Raw genomic sequence first — 21,993 nt, 5'->3', positions numbered from 1 at the left:
GCGGATAGTCCATTGGTGGAGGAATTCGTCCACATGGTGTCCGTGGCTGCCTGCCCGGAGACCCTCACCCTGCAGGAGATTGGAAGAGCCACCGCTGAAGATGAGACTCTGACCCGCGTCAAGAATGCCCTGGACACTGGAAGCTGGACAAGGTTTCTGGAAGGAGCTCAAGGACTTCGTCCGGAGATTAGCCATGCCCGACAACAGCTATGGCAGATCCGCCATGAATTGAGCGTCGGCGATGAAGGCATTATACTGAGAGGGCATCTCATTGTGGTGCCAGCAAGCCTCCAACAACAGACCCTCGTGATCGCTCACACGGGCCACCAAGGAACAGCTAAGACGAAGGCCAGACTACGCAGCAAAGTATGGTTCCCGGCCATGGATCGCATGGTGGATGAGATGGTGCGCTCTTGTCATGCCTGCACCATCACGGGGTCAGATCCGGCCCCAGCCCCAGTCATCACTGAAGAAGCGGCGACAACACCCTGGACCCAGCTGAGCATAGACTTTGGGAGCTTCCCAGATGGTCGACACACGCTGGTCGTCGTGGATTCTTTTTCAAAATTCCCTGTCGTGGAACTACTCTCCTCCACAGCATTTGGACCAGTCAAGAAAGCGTTGGACCACGTCTTTGCCACTATGGGACTCCCGGAGGAGGTGAAGTCGGACAACGGACCCCCTTTTCAAGGGCGAGAGTTCCAAACATACCTGGAGGGCCTAGGGATAAAACACCGCAAGATCACACCGTTGTGGCCGCAAGCAAACGGCGAAGTGGAAAGGCTCATGCGGACTCTCAACAGGGCGCTCCGCATCGCCGTCAACGATGGCAAAGACCCGGAAGCTGCGTTAGACCAATTCCTGAGTGCATACCGACAGACCCCGCATAGCACCAGCCACTGCGCACCGGCGCATGTCCTGTTCAAAAGAGCACCAAGAGGCAACATCCCTGCGTCCTCTACATGGACCCCGGAAGAGAGAGATGGTGATGCCATCCAGGCAAGGAGAACGATCACGAACCAGAAAGCAAGCGAAAAGAGACATGCGACACCCAGGGTTGCAAGAAGGAGACATCGTTGTGGTACAAGATCGGCACCCTGGGTGGAAATTTAGAACCCCAATCGAACCAGAGCGATGGGTCGTGGAGAAAATTCAAGGAACAATGGTGACGGCCCGCCTCGGCCAACAGACTGTCACACGGAATGTATCTTGTTTCAAACGAATAGGAGTGCCGGATGGCACTCCCCAGGAGGCCGACGAAACCATCGATGTCGGCGCAGATGGTCCGGGTGATGGAAGAACGGGGGCCCAAAACTCCGTGCCCCTCCCGAGCCGTGACCAGCCAGGAGAAGACCGGCGTCACCTTGGTGTGCCCCGCAGTGAAACAACTGGGTGCACTTCTTCCTCCCGAGATGAAACAACCACCCCGGCCGGGGCTGTTGAGTCTCCTGCCCGGTCCAACCACAGATACCACCTGCGGCCCAATCCTGGGCCAAGCCAAAGACTCCGAGACTTTATGTGCACTTCCCCTTAGCCATTGTGTTTGGACAGTTTACATGTGAACTAAATTGAAGGAGGGATGTAGAGAGCCACCCGGCCTCTCACCTACATTGTTGCTACACACACACACGCACGCCTTCACCCTCGGGACGGGCACGCCCCGAGGTATATATTAAAAGCGTGGAAAACCGCTCGGGGTCTTTCCGGCATACCCTACAACCAAGTGTGTGTGTCCCATTCTTATGATTTAGCGCTGCGCGCGAGGCCCTGACCTCGCCCACTACACGCCCCACAGTGGACCCAATTGCAGGGCTCCACCTCGGCGTCCACCGCGGCCCGGCAAACAGAGGCCCTCAGTGAACTTACAGGATCCACTCTTCGATGGCTCCACAAACTAGAAGGGGCCGTCACCAGAGCGTCCCGGATGTTACAGGGCGGCTCCCGGCGCAAGGAGGGGGCCAAGCACTGACGGTGCAGCCCAGCCACCCTTGTGTACCGCAAATCTGGCAGTCTCAGAGTCCCCGGCCTCCCGGCCGATCTCTCCCGTAAGGAATGCAGCTACTGGGCGCAGCACCGCATGAGCCGGACGTAGGGCAGGCCACTCACCGGCTCGCCGCTGAGTCTCCGGCGACCACCACACCGCTGCAGCAGCCTCTTTGGCTGGATGACACAGGGTGGACGCAGGCCGCTCCCGGTCTGGGCCCCATGACGTCCCCACGGGCAGGCAGCGCCATATAGGGGGGCCCCACAGCTCCCAGCCGGATAGGCGGTCCCCTCAGTCGACCAGGCCAGGCAGTGTGCAGGGTCAAGAGCCAGAGGCCTCAGACTGAGCCCCGCCCGATTGTAGCGCAGGCCTAGTCAGTGCCAGCGTCTAAGGAGGTGGGGGAGGGGCACCGCGGTGGCAACTCCGGCCATCTGCCCCTCCGCTCGGTCCATGCGTGGCTGCTCCACTTCGGTGATGCTTCGGTACCTGTGATCTAAGGGACTGCACTGGGCAAGGCCTTCTCTCGGCCGCTGTCTCGGCAGCGAGGAAGGCATGCCGCAGCCGCGGAATCGCCTACTCCGCCCTCAGCCTCATGCACGGCTACTGCCGATCGGGGAGCCGGTCGCGGTGTTCTCAGCCTTCCGTCGCGCCAAACTTTGCCTGCAGGGTCTCAGTGGGTACCACGGCAAGAGACCCCCGGGAATAGTGGCTGGGGTCAAGGATGTTGCAGGATTATGGCCCTTAGAAGGAGTGAACAGCGGAGCTCAAGGAAGATGCGACCGTCATGTTCGGCTCCTAAGCCACGGCCATCCCAAATATGATGATACAACGAATTCCGTTGCAACGCATGCCTTTACCACGCATGCGTTACAACGGAATTCGTTTACCACGGATAAACTTTTCCTCGAATAATTGCGTGGTGACGTCATACGTCGTTAAGAGAAAACGGCATTTTTTCCGATTTCTCTTAAACGACGCTGACGCCGACGTGACTTATGGTGAGTTGTTTTATTTGGGGGGGAGACCCCCCCAAGCCCCCCTTTTTTTCTTTTTACCTTTACCACATATGCCTTTACTACAAACATCGTAGTAAAGGTATGCGTGGTAAAGGCATTAGTTGTAACCACGCATGCGTTGTACTGCATGCGTGGTTAAAGATTTCGGGGAAACGGCTTCGTTGTAAAGGCCGTTTCCCCCATCCCAATGTTCAATCTTTGATTGTTTTTAATCACGTAATTGTCACTCAAACACGCAACTAGGAACTGATAGTCAGATTCCTATTACTACCAGTGTAGCACTATTTTTCTGCACGCAAACGACACTCCAGCACTTTCCCTCCCTACCCGAAAACCTCTCTATTAACCCTATAGATCACTTGTTTGGTAGTGACCGTCCATCTAGTGGTTCGCCTTCGCCACCATCTTTAGCCACTGTGTTCTTGTTCTTATATGGCTGACAGGACTTTGCGCATTTGTGCAGAGAGTATGTTCATGGTTATCGACTTCCCGCTATACTTAAGCCCTCTGGTTCTTCCCATTCATTTCACTAGCTTTCTTTGTGGGCCAAGCAGTTTTGACCCTTGTTACCTGTGCATGTATTATCCGCATATACTTCCGTATTCGTGCCGACACTTGTCTCCACACGGCATTCCTACTCCTCCCGAGTCTGTTTACCATATGACTTGCAGTGGTTACGCAATACCTGTGTTGAGTACACATCAATGTACTTCATCGAGGAATCTCAATCAATCATATGTATATATTAGATGTGGTATATCTCTTTGCTATTAGGTTCCACGGAGTATATTATAAATTTAATTTGGCACGTATTATTTATTTATTTATGTTGTCACATTGTACATAACCAATTGAGAAATGTTGGGCAAGTTTTAGCATCGTCATTCCAGTCTCGTCTCCACGTCCGCTGTCTCACTGCTTCGCGGCCCTGCACGCTGTCATCCCGCATGGATGACTCACCTATTTTTCAGCATGTAGTGAGCCCCAGGTCACTAATGTTAAACGTTTGTTTTGTAATAATGAAAGAGTCACTACCAGTCCTCTATGTGTATATAAACCCCGTCATTTACTGTAGCGTACTATGTGAGCAAATCCGCAGGCTTGCGGTCGAAACGCGTCATCTTGACATGCAGTAGAATTAAACTTCATCTTTTCGCATCTTCAAAGGAGTCTGTGCCTGTCGTTTGACCCGGCGCCTGTTGTTTGATCCGGCGTGGTTTTACTGTGGGATCATGGAATATATATATATATATATATATATATATATATATATATATATATATATATATATATATATATATAGCTATGCTATATATCTATATCTATGTTATAAATCCTATGCTAAAAGACTATGATAGAAAAACAGACATTTGAGGTGAGCAGATCTAGAGTGTCGTCGGTGTTGAGAGTGCTCTAACAGGAGCTGCTTTCCACCTAAACTTGAGAACTACCCAGAGTTCTCTCCTTTTTTGCATAATTTATGCGTCAATCTATGCCTGAAAGGGTTTTGTTTTGACTTATACAGGGTGCTCCCTTGTGTCTGGACAAAGCTATACCTCTCTGAAGAGCTCTAATTAGAGCGAAGCACTGTGTCAGTGGTTGCTTTTATTCATTTCAGGTTGGCTTGAGTTGGTATTTTACCATTTCAAAGCTGTAATACTGTGCCTGGAGTCATAAATGGCTTTTGTCATTTTACAGCTCGGCAAGGACAGCACTGTGCTAGTCCTATGCTTAAAGACTTTGCTGTAGAAATGGCAAAAGACTTTGTCCTTTTCTATCTCGGCGTGGATGGCGCTTTGCTAATCCTATGCTAAAAGACTGATAGAAAAACAGACATTTGAGGTGAGCAGATCTAGAGTGTCGCTGGTGTTAAGTGCTCTAACAGGAGCTGCTTTCCACCTAAACTTGAGAACTACCTAGAGTTCTCTCCTCCTTTTTTAATGAAGAAAAGATTAAGGACGGGGACAAGATGAGTCAATGTTTACAAATTAATTGGACTTTATTTTTAATACCGACAAGTTAAAGTTTACAGAGACATTGCACTGGGCTCACAATATGAAAGAGAGATATTATATATAATGAAGGAAAGGCGTAAGAATGGTCACAGATAAGTCAATATTTACAAAGCAACTTTATTTTCAATGGGTATAATGTTTATAGTCAAAATGAGAAAAGCGTAAACGATTTGATGAACTGGGATTTCGTGATTTGCACTTTATATGAACAAATGGATGTTGATTTAATTACAATTGAGGTGACAGTGATGACTTTAGATTATGAAATGTTTACAAACCAGTCAATATTTACATAGAAGATAAATATTTAGATCTATAATTATCTTGTAATAATTTTTGGTGATAAGATTATACGGTGAACATTGATTGGAGAAACTGCACATTGCACTTTAATTGAATTATTTAAATCAGGAATCATATATCCATCGACTATAGATCATCTGCACATTGTGATTATAGTACTAGTGAGGAATGTTACTTTGACATTTTTAAGAACAGGTGTGGAGAATGGCAAATGAATGTATTTTGTATGGTGGCAAGTTCAAGAGAGACAGCAAAGAATCCAGTTAGTATGGGGTTCTTTCTTACCTTGGCCGACAAGATGGGTCTCCCTGAGAAAAGGACTGAGAAGAGTCTTTCCAGGAGAGGGAGATATGGAGAAATTTGAAACAGTTGATCGTCTTGAATGATTGATACTGTAAGTAGATAGAAACCTCAGTCACAAATTGATGAAATTGCCAAATCTTTTGAAAGGTTTGGAGTGTTAAGCAGGACACAATAAAAATTGGTGTATAATACAAGGTGATAAGTATAACTAAGGTGGAAATCTTCAGTTTATACAAGACATAATCATTTTGATTTTGTTAGGTACTTCACCTTAATCTAGTAAACCCAAAAAAAACACACACAAAAAAGGAAACGCAAGGAAAAGTGAAAACATGGGAAGTTGGATCAAATCCGTACATGATAAAGTTGATGAAAAAGAGGTATAAAAAAAGATGGCGATCGTTGGCTAAGAAAGGATACAGTTTTTTTTATTTTGAACAAGTACTTTACGTAAATCAGCCATAGTAAGCAATCCTGTCTATCCTTTTAACTACATCATAATTTCAGTGTGTATATACACAATATGTCCTGAAGAATAACGTTGTGAATTCTCGAATGCATAACTATGTCATTGAAAGGTTGAGTTCTTAACAAATGCAAATGTGTTTTTAAATATGGTGATGGTTTGATTTGGGGGTGCGGGGGGTTCCCTTTAAATAGGTACTCTATATGCACGTCGATATGGCCCTGTGGAAGGCTACGGCCAAAACGCGTAGGCTAATTTGTGCTGCTCAATGCACTTTGTATGATAAAAAAATAAAACAGATTATTGAAGTATAACAGATTGTACCACTTACTACTTGGACAACCCGGATTGAGTGAGGGGAGTCTGGTCCTGGAAATATATATCTTTATATAGCACACACCTACAAAGGATTGAGGATAAACACGAAGGGCCTGATTCCGATGCGGTTAGGAAGGCCTCCTAACGGCATTTGACCCGACCGAATCGGGAACGTGTCTTCCCGACCGACTTGGATAGGTTTCCAACCGACCGAGTACGATGCGAGTTAGGAGTATCCCAATCTCAACCTGACGGCATTTGGAATAACCGAGCCATATGGAGCAGAATTGTACGTCTCTACGGGCCCTGTTTCCAAACGAACGATTACGATGCTGGATTCGGACAGCCTTTCCGTGCCGTCTGACCCAAATCGGCAGTTGGAATCAGACTTTGGGGGCCCGTAGCGGGCCCCCCTGCACCCGGAGCTTTCCCATTCGGGCTAGGTAGGGTACCCATGGGTCCCTCCCCCCTTACCAGCCATGCATAGTGTGGCAGGCACCAGGGTGTCCCCGCCACAGGATGCCCTATTTTCCCCCTTTTTTCAATGGGAGCCTATGAATTTGGTAGGAACATAGGCTCCCATTAAAGTCAATGGGAGTCCGACCGAATCGTATCTGGAAGCAACCTGATGCAACGCACTCAGTCGGTCGGACTCTCCTGATCTGACTCGGTCGGAAAACATTCTCAGACCCATTCGGTCAGGAAGATTTCCTAACCGCATTGGAATCGGTCCCAAAGTGTTCATCAGGAGGAAAGGGACACAAACCAGGATACTACAGTCGAGATTACTCAAAATTATTTTTCATTTTGTGCAAAATGTTATTCAATACAGTTCACTCGTCGGGGACGGAAAGAAACTGTTGAACCAAAGATAGGGGGATGGGGCCAGGATAACAACATATATACATACATATATATGTACATACATACATACATATTATCCCCAATCTTCCTCACAGAAAGAATTTAGCCGCACACCAGACAACGGAGCTTGCATCTTTTATTCGAAATTTCAATTCGGCAGTCCTGACATGTTTCGTTACTTCCTGTAACTTTTTCAAAGGTGCGCCGATAGGTTTCTGTTGTACAGATTATTGAACCCACGAGATTTGCGCTCATTTTGAAACGTTCGTCCCCGTTGGCACGCCCACAGTGGCCGCAATGTCTCTTGGTACTCGTGGTTTACTTTATTTTTGCTTTCAACCCTCCATTGGGTAATGCACAGAAATGATTTATTTAAATTGTCCTTATTTTGAAGATGTAAGGTCCGTTGCGCCCTAAGAAACCCATTTTCGAGGCTCCCCAAGGTCCAAGCCAAAGTCGGTCTTTGGCGTTACCTGCCTGTCCCTCTCGTTTTCACGGTCCACATCATCGGTTCAAAATCGGGCAGGCCATGGCGTATGTATGTATGTATATATGTATATATATATATATATATATATATATATATATTATATATATATATATATATACATACATATATATATACACATATATATACATACATATATATATATATATACACACATATACATATATATGCCATATTATTTACATGTAAAATACAAAAAAAGCCAGTTACTAAAAAGATTTAAAAATGTGTGTTCACAAACACACATATATATATATATATATATATATATATATATATATATATATATATATATATAAAATGAAGCAAATAAACAAATAATAATATATATATTTTTGAACAATATTTTTTTAAAGTATCGAAGTCTGGGAATAATAGATATACTATTCTCACTCCAGTCTGTGCAACATGGGGGAAAGCATTGGACTTCGGATGAGTAAGATTTACTATTCCAACTACAGTCTGTGCAAAAGTAGGGAAAGCGCTGGACTTCAGAGGAGTAAGATTTACTATTCCCACTCCAGTGTGTGCAACAGTAGAGAAAGCTGTGTTCTTCACACTGGTTAAATGTACTATTCCCGCTGCAGTGTGTGCAACAATAGGGAAAGTGTTGGACTTCTGAGGGATTTAGTTTACTATTTCCACTAAGGTCTGTGCAACAGTAGGGAAAGCGTGGACTCCAGAGGGGTGGCATTTAATATTCCTTGTCTGTGTAACAGTAGGGAAAGTCAGGTAATGAAGTCCAGAGAGTCGGTATATGGTTTCCAAAAGTCTTTATTTTTAATCGATTAGTTCAAACGATATAGGAGCATTAAACTTAGCCAACGCGTTTCGTTCTCACATGGAGAACTCCATCAGGGCTTATAATAAGGCGAGTATTGTAACGGTAATGTAGAATTGTTACACAACGGGGCGCTCCAGATAGGTACACCCGGCGCAGAGGAAATTCACAGGGCCGAGTCCGGCCTATGATCAAGATTTTTAGGCGAATTAAAGTAATATAGAAGATGTACAGGGTTGAAGCTCCAGGCAATAACACTGGATGCAGAACAGGAATTCCCCGGGCCAAGTCCGGCCTCTCCGGTGTCGGTATTACGCCTCGGAGTAGCTGAAGCTATCTATACGGGGAAAGTATTTAGCAGTAACCACAGCCCTCCCAATATGTTTTACCTAGGTTCGATCTACCCTGAACACAAATTTACACTATATGTTAAATTTAGGTTGGGTATCTTGCCAACCAGGGAATACCAATGAATACCTAATCGATGCTCCAGGTTCACCTCAGGTGATGAATATACGTGATTGTAAGTTCGGGGGGGGGGGGGATAACCTATTGCGCTTTTTGCTGTTTTGCACAAAATATGACCTAGTACATAGGAGATGGCTTCTGCCCTTTGATATATTTTTGATATATTTATGTATTAGGTACTGATGTATTTATTATTTGATGTTTTTACCCATTGTATGGCTGAAAGCGGAAAGAATAAATACATTTAATTGAATTGATATCCAATATTAGATCACTCGTTGTTCTATATTCTATGAGAAGTCGGTCGTCGGTCGTCTAATTTTGGGTACAATGTGCAAATTAAAATGCAAGTGCTGATACCTTGATGCCTGATAATCCTGACAAAGAAACACCAAGTGGCAAAGCATGAGAGCTCGGTTAAGGCAAAGGTTGTTTTCTCTTGCCCTGATTAAGTGACAATTATTAAGACACGAAACGTGATGGCTTCAGATTCAGTTTTTGTCTTCAGTTGAGGGAATCTTTCCTGAAATAAGTTTCTCTTAGCTCTTTCTCTAATACCCTCCAAACAAACTAACATGCCCTTGTGGCTTATTTTATAGTTCTAAGTCAAAGCTTCATAAAGGGTGGTAATAAGTATTGCGTTCTCATGTCTCTCAGGCCTGAACAAAGACATATAATGTGCTCTAGGGTTTCATTGAAATCTTTGCACTTCCTGCAGGTAGGACCTGAGTGGGTGATATTCCAAGAACCCTCAAACTGCTTTGGGGGATATAAAGGAGACAAAATCTTAAGAAAGCATGTTCGATTACAGCTTGCAGGGTTTTATTTTCACATCATAATTTTATTGTTGACAGCCAAGACAAAGAGAATGCCTCACAGGACACCCAAAGTATGCATAGAGGATGACAAATATGGATATCAACATTTTCAACAATTACATGATATTGGTCATACAAAAAATAAATTGCAAGGAGAGATAATCACAGAAAAACAGACAACTGTGCCAAACTGCCTCTGCTTGACAAGTAGAAACGTCTCATATATAGGGAGAGTCTTTGCCGCCCATAGTCACATCCACCATGTGTATTATGCATGTTCCAGACCACTGGATTCAGAACCATGGTTCTACTGTATCAGATGGGGGAGGATGCTCCAGATATAGTCCCCTATAGTCTGCTCACCTTTTCCAGATCTTGTAGTTGTTCCGAGGGCACCCCCTTGCTTCGAAAACCGCCATTTTCAGGCCCATCCAAAAGTCTAGACCCTTTTTCCATACCCAGATCAACGGTAGGGATTCATCCTTCCAAGCGCGGGCAATGTCCCTCTTCGCCAATGTGAGGCCTAGAAATAGGAGGTGGCGCTTGTACCTATTGCCACCAAGATCCTCTGTAGTATGTAGCATGGCCAGCCTCGGAAAAGAGGGGACGTCCCACCCCAAAACCTCAGCTAAACATGCAAACACCCCCCTCCAGAACCTCGACAGTACAGGGTAGGACCACACGGTGTGCAGAAAGGTACCATCCATAGACCCCCGGCGTAAACAATGCAGGGATACAATTAGCCCAGCACGCCACAACCTGTGCCTGGTATAATAGGCTCTATACAAATACTTCAACTGGATAAGACGCATGCGGGCCGCGATTACTGCACTACGAGGGGACTGCCATGCCTCTCTAGTTTTATGTACAGTGGTAGGCGTGTTGTTGATAAGTGTACGGTATATTTTGGTTATCTTATGGTCTCCCAATTCCCCCATGAAGACTTTTGCCTCAACTGGGTTAAATTCAGGTATCTCTGTTAGACGGGAAATGTATGGGGTGAAAGCATGCCTGAATTGTAGATAGCGGTAGAATTGCATGCGGGCATATCATACTCCGTTTGTATGTCAAAGAAGGACTTGAGGGTGCAACCACGCACAACTGCCCCCACTGTGTCCATCCCAATGGCTCCCCAGCGCCGGAAGACTGGCAATCGTGCCAGCTGTGGCAGCTGTCCATTGATCCACAATGGAGTTTCCCTGGTGAGTCTCCCCCACCAACCCATCTGGCGAAGCGCAGACTTCCAGATCTTGAAGATCGTGACGGTGGCAGGTGGCAACTCTTTAATCAGCGCCGCTGAATAGAGAACCATGTGGAGAACATTGTCTCCCATCAGCCAATGCTCCACGGCGTACGCCGGGTCTCCGCGATTACCGCACCACCAGTCATTGAGGACGAGGAGGTGTGAAACCATGTAGTTTACGTGAACGTCTGGGGTAGCCACTCCACCAGAGTAAGTAGACTGGAAGCAGGTCCTCAGTGCCACACGCAAAGCACCCCCTAGAGAAAACGGGCAAGAATAGCATTTCATTGGCGAAACCACGTCTGCTTGATTGGATAGGGGTGATTCTGCAATTGATAAAGAAGACGGGGTAGGGAAACCATTTTAAAATGCCAAAGAGGCATGTGAGACCACACGCACGTCTGGTCACTCACCTGTATCCACAGGGGGGAGAGGTTCTTGGTCCACGCCAATGTCTGAGATGCCGCGAGAAAGACGCCCAAATACTTAAAGCAGTCTGGGACCACCGCTACCTCTCGTGACCAGTCGTTCCCCATCTCGCAGCGGCCAAAGAAATGATTTTCCTCAATTCATGTAGAAGCCGGAGTTATCGCCAAAGATCTGCATAATGCGAAGAAGGTGTGGACCAGTCCGGTCGAGATTTTTGAGAAAAAACAAAATGTCGTCTGCATAGAGCGCAATGCGATCGGAAACCCCGGCTCCCATTCGAAGCCGCGCATCTGCACGTCTACCTGAATCCAGGCCACCAATGGCTCCGAGGCGAGTGCAAAAAGGTAAGGGGAGAGTGGACAGCCCTGGCGCATTCCCTGCCTGATCGGAAAGCATCAGGAAGCCGAGTCGGTCACTCGGACTGAAGCAGTGATGTCTGTATATAGGAGGCGAATAAGATTCAGTAGCCGGGGGCCAATGTTTAGAGGGCCGAGCAAGGTGAAGAGATATGTCCAGCTAAGGGAATCAAAGGCCTTATTCATGTCTGCCAGGAGGAGCGCGGCGGGCCCCCAAGTATATCAACTGCGGCTATAGCATTATGTGCACATCTGATGTTATGCCGCATAGCACGACCAGGCATAAAGCCTGCCTGGCCCGGGTGGACCACATCCGTAATGTGTGGGACCAGGTTGTTGGCCAGAAGTTTGGCTTCCACATTGAGTAGGGAGATCAAACTGTAGGACGAATATCGTTCCGGAGGGTGGCCCGGCTTCAAAAACACAACAATTTGGGCATGCCGCCAATCCGGTGGGAGACCACCCCTCTCCGCTGAAGCCTCGAGAACCGCTAGGTGAGGTTTGAACAGTTGCAAATGATATTTCTGGAAGAACTCACACAGGAAGCCATTCGGGCCTGGCGCCTTTCCCACCCGCATACCAAGCAGTGCAGTCAGTAGTTATTCAATTGACAAGGGAGCATCCAACGTGTCCCGCACCTTATCCAATAAGGCCCGAAGGGGAAAATCATCGATAAATTTCTGAACGAGTGCCGCGGCAGAGCTTCATGAGGAGCGTACAAGTCTGCAAAATAGGAGGCGAAGTAGTCAGCAATGGCAGACGGGTCCGTAAGAGCGGTCTCGTCGGGACCGTGTATGCACAGGAGCGTCTGAGGGCGCAGCGCCTGTTGACACAGACAATGCAACAATGCATTGGATTTGTCCCCCCACTGGGAGATCCGGCTACGAGTGGCAAGCCAGCATAGCCTGGCTTCGTCTTGGAGTTCCCTGGCATATGTCTGCTGTACATTTGACAGTTGTCTGCGCGTGACGCTTCCCTCCGAGCCCCTACTCGCACATTCCAGTTCAAGCAACTGGGCCTCAAATTGTATTAATTTGTCACGCCGCTGTCGGCGTTTCGCAGTGCAAAAGGCAATATCTGCTCCCCTGAGAGTGGGCTTCATCGCCTCCCATAGAATGACTGGAGATTCTATGGTGCCTGAGTTTGATAAAAGATAGTCCGCAAGAGCTGTATGAATATGTGCTCTATATTTATCGTCGCGTAGCAGCCACGGCGACAAGCGTTACCGAAACTGGGAGCGCCTGGGATCCAGAGATAAGATGAGTAGCACCGGTGAATGGTCCGATAAGCCCCTGGGGAGAATGTCAGTCGTGAGCAATCTATTGGTGTGTGCCCCTGAGAGGAAAAGGTAGTCTAGGCGTGAGAAGGACTCGTGGGCTCCGGAGAAATGTGTGTATGCACATGTAGTGGGGTGCAGGGTCCTCCACAAGTCAACCCATCCCAAGCCCTGAACTAGGGGTAATACTTTAGTGCCCTGGGTTCCTGCTACTCGAGCGATGGCACGCCACCTATCCTGGGACGGGGACATAACATTGTTCCAGTCTCCCTCAACCAGGGTCAAACCTGAAGGAAGTTCAGCCCAGAGTGTCGTCAATTTTTCCACAAGAGACCACGAAGGGGGGGAGGGGGATAGACACTACCCAGGACAATAGGTTCCCCATACAGTGTCCCATATATCACAATGAATCTACCCGCGGGTCCGACCATGTCCGACACTGCGGTGTACAAGGATTGCAACCCCCCCCCCCCCGCGAGCCTCTAGTGACTACAGCATGAAAGGTATGTGCAAATCCAAACCTCCCCAAACAAGGTATCTTAGTACCCGCTAAGTGGGTCTCCTGCAGGAAAAGAATGTTCGCCCTGTGACGCTTAGCTTCGCGCAGCACAGCTCCCCGTCTGATCTTATTGAGCAGGCCTTTTGTAATCCAGCTAAAGATTCGAAGCTCTCTACCCCTGACCCCTGCTAAATCCTGCGGCATGACTGGCAGTGGCATGTGAATATGGAGGTGGCAAGTTGAGCGACAGTGACAATCCCAAAATCGAGCCTAGCAGAGGGCACAGTGGCATTAACAAAAGGCAACGAATAATCCCACATGAAATCCCTAACAATCCCCCCCATACATCACGAAAGTGGAAGTATCTTTCACGGCATGATACAGGCCAAGACCCCAACAGGGGTTAGCGGCAAGGAGCAGCCAATGGATCTCATGTAAGAGTCCCCTGCCCATAGAGAAACAAACAACGGAATGTCAGGGACTCTTTAGATGATACAAGCCTGCAACAGAATGTAAGTGACACATGGCATGAACAGTTACAGTTCTCGGAGCTACATCATTTAGGACGTGGTGAAGTCGGCTGATCTACAGGGAGTCTCCAATTGGATTTGCTGCGAGTCTTGGACCTCTTCTTGGAGTGTGATCGATGTTGCTGTCCGCCACCTTCCCCCAGGGGACCACGTCCAGGTTCACTGGAAGATGAGTCAGTCGATCCTGGGTGGAGTGTGGGTTTTAAGCCGCACCGTCTCCTCAAGCCATTGGAACACCTCCTCCGGGGACTTGGGTAAGTGCCTTGTATGCCACTCGCAGACGAGCCGGGTACAACAGGGAGTATGGAAGCTGGAGACCCCGAAGGTGAGCCTTAGCCTCAAGGAAGGATTGTCTGCGCTGCTGTACGAGTCTAGTATAATCTGGGACAAAGCATGTTGAAAGAGAGTCAGGTGCGAGCCAACCCCTGAGCCATGTGGTGAGGAACTCCACCGCATCATTTCCTTTGCACCACTCCAGAAATCCAATAAAGCGTGGATTATTGCGGCAGGCCCTCCGCATCATCCACCCGCGATGCCAGGCCCCGCGTATGCGATTCGAGGGTGGACACCTTCTTCATCAACGTGCCCACTGTGTCCTCCACATCTGAGATGCTGGATTCTGCCTCTGTGATACCCTGCATGGCATATCGAAGATCTTGCCGAAGAAACATGAGGTCCGTGCCCACCGATCTTGGACTCCAGCGTTCGCGTGATCGCAGCCAGCAGCGCCGCTTTGTCTGGCATCTGTGCTTCCGGCCGCTCAGTGATCGCCCTGAGGCCACAGCTCCGGCATAGTTGTCCATGGTGCATTGCTTGGAGGACGCGCCAGGTGGCTTAACTGTGGCCATTATAGAGCCTGACGAGGCCAGAGAGGGCGGTCCAGTAGTCTGGGTGCTGCAATCTCCCACTGCGTGTGCCGAAGGTTACGGATGATGTGGGCCAGGTATGTCGTCCACGGTGGGGGAGGGCTCCACCAGGTGAGGCCACCGTACACACAAGCCGCACCAAACCTGTGCTTGGCTGCTTACGTGAGCTATCCACCCCAGCCTTCCCTAATGGGTGTCCAGGCACAGCTCCCAATTCACAGGGCGGTAGCTGTATTATTCGTAGGTCAGTATCCCCCAGTCGCCGGTATCAACCACAGCACCCAGGAGAGAGGTAGAGCAGCAGAGCAGAACACAGGAGAGAGGGGTGGGGGGGGTAGTGCAAGGGGGACAGCGACGGCAGCCAGCGCCACCAACCAGGCCGGTCATCCACAATATATTTAAGGCGGGAAGCAATTAATCTATGCACCAGGCGGCGATGCGGTCATCACAGGTCAGCCCAGACTCCAAAGAGTGGCCCCAGTATCACAGAGGCATGGGAGGGCTATGGTCTCTTCAGGGCGTGCCCATGCAAAGGCCCCAGGGCCCACGCTTGTGAGCCCCAAGCAAAGTCCAGTTTAAGCGACAGGATATCTAGTAGAGGCCCCAGGGGCCACTTTGTCCCCGCCCGCACCGCGGCAGGCCACCAGGCGAGGTAGAGCTGGAGCACACGCGGCCCCCTTCCCAACTTCCAACCGCGCAGCCACCACCACGTGGCCAGAGACGGCGGCCTCACCGCTGTATCCAGTCCCCACTCACCAGGTCGGCGGCGGTGCCCGGATGAGTCTCCGCAGGCTCCCTCGGATCACCCGGGTGGGGGCGCCCACGGTAGCGCCCACGGTAGCACCCGCGGCGTCACTCGGCGACCACAGCGGGCGGGCCTTCAGGCAGGCAGGGTCACTGCAGCAAGGGTCCGGATACGATTGGGAGGCGGCCCGAAGCCCCCACCACAGCCCGACGCGTCCACCGGGTCTCAAACACCCAGGGCAGAACAATATATCGCCAGGTGGAAGACACTTCCCCTCTCCCGGTTAGGAAAGGCCGCCCTTTTTTAAGATGATGTCCCAGGCCCGATTTCTGTACGCCCTCCAGAATTCCATGGATCCGATACCTGCACCATACTTCCGGGAGGTCGAGAGCCTCCAGCGGGACCTACTGTGGAATGGCAAACCTCGTATTGCCCTTGCCAAACTTTCACTGAACTGGTACGACGGGGGCATTAGCCTCCTGGATATAAAATTGTATTTCTGGGCATCTCACCTGTCCTCCATTAACCACTGCACCTACACCCAGCCCGGTAACCCGGGATACAGTATGAATAGGTGGCTCCTCTTGGGGGGACCTTCAGTAGAGCCCTTTACTCTAGGCCCCGGCGCTATCCTCTAACGGGCCCCACTAAACATGCAGTGCACGTTTGGCACGCAGCTACCTCCCGTTCAGGTTGAAGACGAAAGCTAATGCTCGCAACACCATTATGGTATTCCGAGCAACTGGGTGACCTGTGGAAGAGTAAGGGATTCGACAGATGGGATCTCATAGGTGTTACCTGTATAGGGGATCTGTGGGACAACACTGATATTAAGCCCTTTGCAGCGCTGCAGCAACAATATCACATGGCTGAATCTGAGCGCTTCCGGTACACACAGGTTCGACACGCACTTCGCACGCACTTAAAGCCTGGGACCACGCTGCCGGAATCATCCCCATTGGAAGACAGAGTACTGGATGGTCATCTCCCTGATAGCACCATTTCCCCGATATATAAAAAGTTGGTCAACAACATCTCGGACCCTCTCAAGGTTCTCCGAGTGAAATGGACCAGGGATGGTATAGAAATGGACAACGAGGAATGGCAGGAGGCAATCTTCTCCCCCCGAGTCATAGCAATACCAGCTCGTCTCCGCCTTGTCCTACTAAAACTTCACCACCGTATTTTTGTAGCGGGGCCCCAAAAGGTGCGAATGGGAAGGGTAGATGAAGGCGCCTACAGGCGGGGATGTGGCCAGCTGGGAACCTTTTTTCACATAGTTTGGGAGTGCACACACATCCAACCCTTCTGGAGCGAAATTCACGACATTATCAATACTGTTCTGTCTGTGCAGCTCCGAGTGGAGGCCCGTAGGTGTCTCCTGAACATCTGGGAGCCAACTGATTTAAGTGTTTGCATGACGCAGTGGGTAACGTTGGGATTAATGCTGGCCAAGAGGAATATCGCCCAGCGATGGGGTGCACTGATCCGGCCCACGGCCCAGGATTGGGAAACGGACTTGGACTGGGCAATGTTTAGAGCACAGCTTTCCAAACTGTGTGGCGCGTCACGTTACTCTGTCGCGCCACGTACATAGGTGTGACGGGCCAGTCAGGCCCCTCGAGACGTGCGTTGGGGCGCGTCTCGCGGATCCGTGACTAATCTCTGGTGCTGCAGGCCACTTGCGGCGACTTCCAAAGGGAAGGCAATGAATATTAATATACTGGTGCCGTTTTCTAAATGCGCTCCTGTGATCTCCATTGTTTACACGGTTAAGAATCCACATCAGGCATCAGGCGCGCAACACCCATTGGGCTCACCGAGCTTCACCTTCCCCCCCGCCTCGTGTGTGTCAGCCCGGGCTGCAACAGCTTCGCGGGCTGGCGACGTCTAATTGCAGCGGCACCCAAGTACTTCACAGGTCTTTAAAAGACTGTGTACTTGTAAATGAGGCTTTTGTTGCGTTTTCATCCCTTTTTACAGCCGCTCTGGTTACGGCTGGAAGAATTAGCCCTCCCAAAATCTTTTTCAGCCCCCCCCCCCCCCCGAAATTTGGCTCTAGTTGCCCGCCTGATCAACATGGTATAGAATCCTTCCTAGGAAACATCTTCAGACCCTCCTGTTAATGGCTGGAACAAGGGAGAGGATGTGTCCTAATGGCTAGAGCGGCCGAGAATCCTGTGACAGAGAGCAAGGAGAATTGTAGTCGTTTGTTTTGCTTAACTTCTTTGGTCATCGAGCTCTGCACAGAAGTAGGTTTTCCTTCAATCTGGAATAGTCATCGCCCGTCAGAAGTAGGAGCGACTCACTGAAGCGAGAAAAGCCCGACTTTTACGAAGCAGGTATCTGCTTCTAATTTCCAGAAATCACGTACTTGGGCAACGTCTCGGTTGCTGTAACATGGTATCCGTACCATCGGCATCAGTAAAGAAATCAGATTCATGATCTGTGCACACTGTCCAGTGACTTGTTATAGCCGGGCGTCAGAGTATGCTATGCACTTTATCAATCAATGTTTGTAAAATGTGCGAGATCTAAGCATAATTCATAAGTTTAATTCTGTCATCAGTGTCTTTAAAACACTTTTTTTTTACTTTTCTTTCTGTGATTTTGGGCAAATCACCTAATCTCCCGGTGCCTAAAATGAATGTAACGCAACTGGTGCTCGTGTAAAGTGCTCTGACACCTTCGAGTCGAGTTCGCGCCATATAAAATAAAAAAAACGTTTGAATATGGGGTTGTGTGTGGGTGGGATTGTGTGTGTGGGGTTGTGTGTATATGGGGTTGTGCATGTGTGGTTATGTGTGTGTGTGGGGGGTTGTGTGTGTGGGGTGGTGTGTGTGTGTGGGGTTATGTGTGTGAGGTTGTGTGTGTGTGGGGTTGTATGTGTGTGGGGAGTTGTGGGGGGTTGTGTGTGGGGTTGTGTGTGTGTGTGTGTGTGGGGTTGTGTGTGTGGGGTTGTGTGTGTGGGGTTGTGTGTGTGGGGTTGTGTATGTGGGGTTGTGTATGTGGGGTTGTGTATGTGGGGTTGTTTATGTGGGGTTGTTTATGTGGGGTTGTGTGTGTGGGGTTGTGTGTGTGGGGTTGTGTGTGTGGGGTTGTGTGTGTGGGGTTGTGTGTGTGGGGTTGTGTGTGTGGGGTTGTGTGCGGGGGTGGGGTTGTGTGTGTGTTGGGTTGTGTGTTACACAGTTAGGGGCCTATTTACATGTCCCTTGTGCCGCCGGTGCATCAATTTAACCATGCAAGCCACCCCCCCCCCCCCCTAGGTGGTTCGGGCTCTCGCTGTGCTCGCTCGCGTTACCGTGTCCCTGAAATTTTTTCCGCAAAAATGTGTGTCACCAACATGAAAAGTTTGAAAAGCTGTGGTTTAGAGAAAAGACTGTATATGTAGCACTTGGATGCCCTAAGAAATGGTCTTGGGTGTGGGGCCCTTGGAATTCCTACAGTGGAGAAATATGTCAGCCTCCCTTGGTCCCAGCAATGGACGATCCCCAGTCACCCTAGACCTTCCATCATGTGTAATTGTATTTTGTAAACTCACCTACTGTACCAACGATGCCTATTGAGTTGCTCCCTCTGAACTGACATGCTATTGCTGATGTTTGTTTCTTTCTTTCCTAATAAAAAATGTTTAAAAAAAAAAAATCAGGGGCAGAAAGTATGTGTCGAAAGAAGAGGTTGTCTACCCACTTCTACAGCACAAGGATCGCGTTAAACTGCAGATAGTTTCTCTTCTCTTCCTAGGGATGCCTTATTCTCCGACAAAGGTGTACCCTCTCAGTGTGATGAAGATAGGGTCTGTTGTGAGAGTCCGGTCCTGCAGTACATCACAGTCTAGGCCAAGAACGGTATGCAGGGAACATAGAAGCCTAGTACGGTTCCTGTCGGTGGGTGCTTCATGCTTTGAGTCCCGATTGTCATGATAAGCCTTCATTCCTCTTTTAGGAGGCAGAGTCACTATAAACCTTAACAAGCATTGGCAAAGCCAATAGGTCTTGCCTTTGGGGACTATTGGCTTTGCCAATGGTTTTTAGCCACGCTGAACAGCATACAGGATGCTGTGCAGCTGGGCTAAAGTTTAAAAAAAACATTTTTTAAACTTTTACCACAGCTGCCTACGTATTTTACATCAAGGTTTTTACTCCTTGTTCCAGACAACAGCCTTAACCCCAGTCCATCAAATAGGGTTCGGGCTTTAGCTTTGCACTACTGTCACCTCTTTAACTGTTAAGTAAATCAATCACCACCTGAAGGGTCCCAGTTAACTTTCACAAAGTGTCTAAATTGTGCAGCACTGCACACAGTTTAAACTAATTTGAACAACTTTTTATCCTTTTGAAACAAAATAGTTTTGTTAAAATCTGCAAATTATACTGCAGATAATAGGCAATGAAGATTGCACCAAAATAATACTTATGCAGAAATTACTGCAACCCCCTCAAATGCAGTTTTTAGGTCTCGCCTGGCGTTAGCAGCGTGCATGCGCTGCTCTTGCCATGCGAGGGCTTCTTGTAATCGATACAGTTTTGGAAGTGGAGTGTAGGCGCCACCCCCTGTTTCCATTCGCTAGCGTCATCGCCATGGTTCTCTCTAACCCGAGCGCCTGAGTGGGAGCGCACACCTAGGTTTCCCTCTGTGCATACTCCTACAATCAGCGCGCACTACAATGGGATTCCACGCATTCAGTAAATACTTCACTGAAGCCTCTGAAGTGTGGCTCATGGTGATGCGCTTCCAAATGCATTTCTAAAGCCGAGTTTTTCATCTTTAGAAATGCTAATGGGGGACGTTTAAATGCCTGCAACGCTGTCATTAAACAGCAGGAGAGTATTCCCAGAACTTTCTCTGCAGCCCGAGTCACGTTTGCAAAGTCCACGGACCTCTGGCTCCTCCACATAGCTGCCAAGGTTTCAGATTGCCATGTGTGACATCTTCGTAATGTTAGTGTAATTATGAGTGCATTTCAATGACTATGAGTGACACTGAGAATTTTATTATACATAAAATTGAGAATATTTTTTGCTGAAAGTATGAGAAATCTTTCAAGCTTTTAAAGTGAAGTAAAGGGAGGTGTAAAATATAATTAGACTGCCGTTAATCAGGACAGCGGTGCCCTTAACCAAAATCAATTACATTCAGAAACTAAAACAAAAGATATGTATCCACCATACCAATAAATATATTGATCCCAAAAAATTGTATTGCCAAATCTCTATCATGTAACAGATAGCGATAGCATTACATGCTGTGTCAGATACGTTTTTTTTGTCGGCCGACTGATCTGAAATTAATGCCTGCATGTTTGTTTTTGTATGCAATTCATTTTACTGGTCTGGCATAGGAAGTAGAGCGGTGTGAAAGCCCATGTATTTAAGATGCGACACCATACATATCTTTTTAGGTCCAATAAAAAATATAGCATCCTACAACACTGAAAAGGAAACTAGTAAAATGTGCTTTACTAGAGAACCCATTATAATATGTTGATTTTTATATAGCATTTTTCACTACATTTTTGGAGCTTCTCACTTCTCTACATAACAGGTGTTATTGTTTCCTAAACTAATGGCATTCAGTTTATCGCCAGTGAAATCAAGCAATGAAGACAAGAGGAACACATAAATATCAGAAAGATCACCCATTTGAGCAACGAGAAACTAACTTAACTGCTGCAAAACGTAAGAAATATAAACAACTTCGCTTTATCAGACTCTAGCCAAAATTGCAGACACAAGATACGGCACACTGAAAGCTGCGTGACTCGCAGACTCACACACAGCGACATGAGCAGTAAGCACAGCTGCATTCGAAAGCTGAAAGTGGGAGACATGCACTTAGGTCACAACTAAAGAGGCAGCTGTACTTTATGGGAAGGCACTGCGATTGACATGATCCACACTTTACACGTACAACTGGGTGAGCAGTTCACCTATTTTTGCAAATTTTTGCACTGTCCAATTCCATTTTTGATATCGGGATCTGTGGAAGGAAGGTTCAGGGAGCCCCTAAATACTAACTTTAGAGGCGCTACAGGTAGGGCCAGGGCAGGAAACAATGGGTCCCTGACCTGGGGTGAGTACACCCCCTAGCCTGCTCCTTTCCTGTGGAAGGGGGGCAGGGGCCTAGCTGGGATTGGGCAGGACTCCCCATGTACAAGATGGCCGGAGCCCGGGGTCGTGCTTCACCTCGCCTCCTCCACCTGAGG

At 48.3% G+C, this 21,993-nt stretch overlaps 1 protein-coding gene across 6 annotated transcripts in view; it reads right to left on the bottom strand.

The window, feature by feature from the left end:
- TTLL5 (tubulin tyrosine ligase like 5) overlaps positions 1-21,993 on the bottom strand; it is a 1,026,293-nt gene that overhangs the window by 984,109 nt on the left and 20,191 nt on the right. For all 6 annotated transcript variants that reach the window (XM_078659928.1, XM_078659931.1, XM_078659927.1 and 3 more), the window contains exon 2: positions 5,604-5,710. The gene's annotated coding sequence lies outside the window, so the exon portion shown is untranslated. The remainder of the gene's footprint in view (positions 1-5,603; positions 5,711-21,993) is intronic.

This window comes from Lissotriton helveticus, chromosome 9, assembly GCF_964261635.1.
Source record: "Lissotriton helveticus chromosome 9, aLisHel1.1, whole genome shotgun sequence".
Lineage (NCBI taxonomy): Eukaryota > Metazoa > Chordata > Amphibia > Caudata > Salamandridae > Lissotriton > Lissotriton helveticus.
The sequence above is the reverse complement of the archived record's forward strand: the minus strand, read 5'-3'. Positions and strand labels throughout refer to the sequence as shown.